Below are 3,956 nucleotides of genomic sequence, written 5' to 3'. Positions count from 1 at the left end.
GCTCGGAGGGCGCCCGCCGCGTGCGGGCCGACGTCCCTCGCGGCAGTGGCCAATCACCGGAGGCGGCGGCTCCAGAGAGCCAATCAGGGGCAAGGAAATTGAAGCCCCCCCCCCCGGCCAGCGGGGCACGCGGGCTGTTTCTGTTTTGCAGCCGTCGGAGAAACGATGCGCGAGGTGATCAAAAACCGTTTCCCCGTCCGATCTTAGTCTGAGCGTCACCGCCTTGGCACTCTTAACTGCATTTAAATCAGACTTCACACAGCATTCCTTCCACTGCTGTTGACCTCACAGGGGGTGAACCATCCTTCACGTTGAAGTCGTCCCCCTTCCCTCGTGCATCATAGGGGCTTCGGTGAGGAAGCCGGCCCAGCTGCCTACCGGTAGGGGGATGGGTTAGCTACTTCAGACTAAGGTGGTCATGATTGCCAACAGCTGTCAAACTCTCGGTGTACAAGGCACTGGGTCGGGAACAGTTGAGGGTGCTAAAAATTTACAAACTAACAGGTTCCCGCTTGAGAGGTATGGAGGCCTCTACCTAAAGGGTAACTTCTAGTACGGTAGCTTGTGTTAAATGCCGGAGGAGAGTGAGAGAAAAGAATTATCTGCGTTGTATGAAAAGCCTTCCTAGAGGATAGAGGGTTTCCACTAGACCTTAATACCTGGGTGGGTCTTGCGGAAGTAAACAGGGTAAATGAGGCATTCCAGGGAGAAAGAACAGCATAAGCAAGAGAAACTAGGTGGGAGATGCTGTGGTCTATTCGGAATTTAACTTATAGATCATTTGGCCAGAGTATTAACTTAACTTACAGTGAGCTTTTTGGAGAGGTATATTGTAGTTGAGCCTTACAGGGTCATGAATGCCGGACTAAGGAGTTTGGACTTCACCATTTAAGCAGTAGAGTGCTGGCCAAATTGTGTGAGCAAGGAATGATGTGATCTGGTAACAGTGCGGCAGGTATATTGTGGAGGAAGCATCTGGAGATGGCAGGGTGCATTCAGCTGCTACGAATAAAAGCCTGCATACAGTCTTCATTTTCTCTTTTCTGTATACTTTTTTTTTTTGGAAATAGAAGTATTCTATGCAAAAGCTCACCCCTGATTAATATCCAAAATGTGCAAACAGCTCACACATTTCAATATTAAAAAACAAACCACCCTATCAAAAAATGGAAGAAGACCTGAACAGACATTTCTCCAAAGAAGATATACAGATGGCTGACAGACATATGAAAAGATGTCCAACATTGCTAATTATTAGAGAAATGCAAATCAAAACCACAATGAGGTATCACCTCCCACCAGTCAGAATGGCTATCATCAAAAAATCTACAAATAATAAATGCTGGAGAAGATATGGAGAAAAGGGAACCTCGTACACTGTTGATGGGAATGTAAATTGGTGCAGCCTCTATGGAAAACAGCAGGTAGTTTCCTTAAAAAACTACAAATGGTCTAAAACTACTATATGGTCCAGCAATTCATATATACCTGGAAAAAAATGAAAACTCTAGTTGGAAAAGATACATGTAGCCTGATGTTCATAGCAGTACTATTTACAATAGCTGAGACATGGAAGTAACTCGAAGTGCCCATAAACAGATGATTGGCTTAAGAAGATGTGGTACACATATACAATGGAATATTGCTCAGTCATAAAAAAGAATGAGATCTTGCCATTTGCAGCAACATGGATGGACCCAGGGAATATTACACTTAGTGAAATTAGTCAAAGAAATACAAATACTATATAATATCACATGTGGAATAAAAAAAATACAAATGAATCTATATATGAAACAGAAACAGACTCACAGACAAAACAAATTTATGGCTACCAAGTGGGATGGGGTGGAAGCGGGGAGGGACAAATTAGGACTATGGGATTAACATATATGAACTACTATACATAAAATAGAAAAGCAACAAGGATTTATGGTACAACACAGGAAATTACGCCCAATAATCACCTATAATGGAATATAATTTGCAAAGAACAAAAACAAAAAGCAGAAGCTGAACCACTATGCTGTACACTTGAAACTAACACAATACTATAATTCAACTATAGTTCAATTTTAAAAAAGCTCACCCCTACTCAAAAATCTGTTTACTTTGTAGACCTCAGGAAAAAGTACTGATTCATTAATACATCTCCATGCTACCATCCAGTAGTTTCTACTACTAATCCATAATGGAATTCAGAGTACTAATCAAGCCAGTATTCCCATGTAACGTGCTAATATTTCTACAACATTTTTTTAGTGGTGTTGCCTGTTCCCCTCATCTGCAGTGCCCACTCCTTTCTCCATCAGTTCATGTTTTTTCCTCATCATTCATGGGTCAGCTTTAGAACCACCTGTGCCTCACAACCTTCAGATTTCTCCCTGCACTCAATACTGGAGCATGTAGCTGCAATCTCCTTTTCCATTAGGATATCTCTAATGTAATTTGAATAATGACAATCTTGTTGCATAGGGGTTCCTCTTGTGTCATAAGATGAACTGAATGTGGTTCAGTACAGAGGAGTCATGTCTGAATATCACCAGGCAGGCTGGAGAGAATTATGCCTTTGGTACAGTTGAATAAATCTTGGGTAAATCAGGGTCAGTGACAAATACAATGACATACATTTAGACCTCACATATTAGGTATTGGTACCTCCCAGATCTTTCCAACAGAGCAGATAGAATTACGTTTACATTTTAGATTGTTTAAATCCTTTGTGTGGAATTCTTTAATGGCTTCCCTTTGACTGTGACAAATCCTTAAAATGGCCTTCGATTTGGCCTCTTTGATTTGGTCTCTGCTGACCTCTGTAGCTTCATTTTGCCCCACTCCTCCTCACTGTGCTCCAGACACTCTGGCCTTTTTCAGTTCTGTAACTCGGTGAAGCTCTTTCCAACCTTAGGGCCTTTGCCTGGAGTTCTCTTCCCTGCATTATTAAAAAAAATCCAGTAGGCTATTTTAGCCCCACAATAAGGAATAAAGGATAAAATTATGAATGCCCATGTTCACTTCAACTGGCTTAAGAAATAATTTAATTTTATTTAAGTAATTCAGTTTTATAATGTCTGGCCAGTTACTCACATTTTAGCAAATTCTTTGTTCCTCCTGTGCTTCATACCTTCCTTCTAGGATCCTTTCCTTCAAGGACACCCTGAAGAAATGTCTTTAGTGAGAGTATCTTAATGGTGAATGCTCTCAGCTTTTATTTGAATGCAAATATTTTCATCTCATTTTCATACTTAAATGATTATTTAGTAACATACCATTCTAAATTGACAGTTTTTTTTTCTCAGTGTTTGAAGATAACATCATATCGATTTCTGACTTTTACTGTTGCTATTGAGAAGTTTGCTATAAATCTGTCATTCTTTACAGGTAAGTTGTTTTTCTTTGGCATTCTATATATTCGTTGTAATGTCAAAGTGTAGCTATTTATTTTCCCTGCTTCAGACTGATTGTAGTTCCTCAGTCTGAGAAATTCATTCCTATCATACTGGTCTGGCAAATTCTCAGCCATTTGTCTTCTTTTAATATTACCTCTTCCTTATTATTTTCTTTTGGAACTCCCGTTAGACAGTAAATAGGACTTTTTTTATCCTTTATTTCTGTTAACCTCTCTTTCATATTTTCCATTCTTTATGTCTCTGTGCTGCGTTATGGGTGATTTTCTTCAGATGTATATCCCAATTAATCAGTTCTCTTTCCAGCTGGATCATTAGATCTGCTGTTTAATATGACCACTGAGTTTTAAATTTTCAATGACTACTTAATCTAATTTTATATATTTTTTTAATTTCCAAATTTGCCTGACCTTTTGGATAATGCTGTATACCTTTCTCATGTCTTTGATTCCATTTTTTAAATTACTTTAATATGATACACTTACTTTATTATGCACCTGCAAATTCCTTTTTCTGCATTCTTGCGGGGTCTAATACTGCGATTTATTA

This window comes from Vicugna pacos, unplaced genomic scaffold (assembly GCF_048564905.1).
Source record: "Vicugna pacos unplaced genomic scaffold, VicPac4 scaffold_183, whole genome shotgun sequence".
In the NCBI taxonomy this organism is placed as follows: domain Eukaryota; kingdom Metazoa; phylum Chordata; class Mammalia; order Artiodactyla; family Camelidae; genus Vicugna; species Vicugna pacos.
This window is presented reverse-complemented; position numbering follows the sequence as displayed.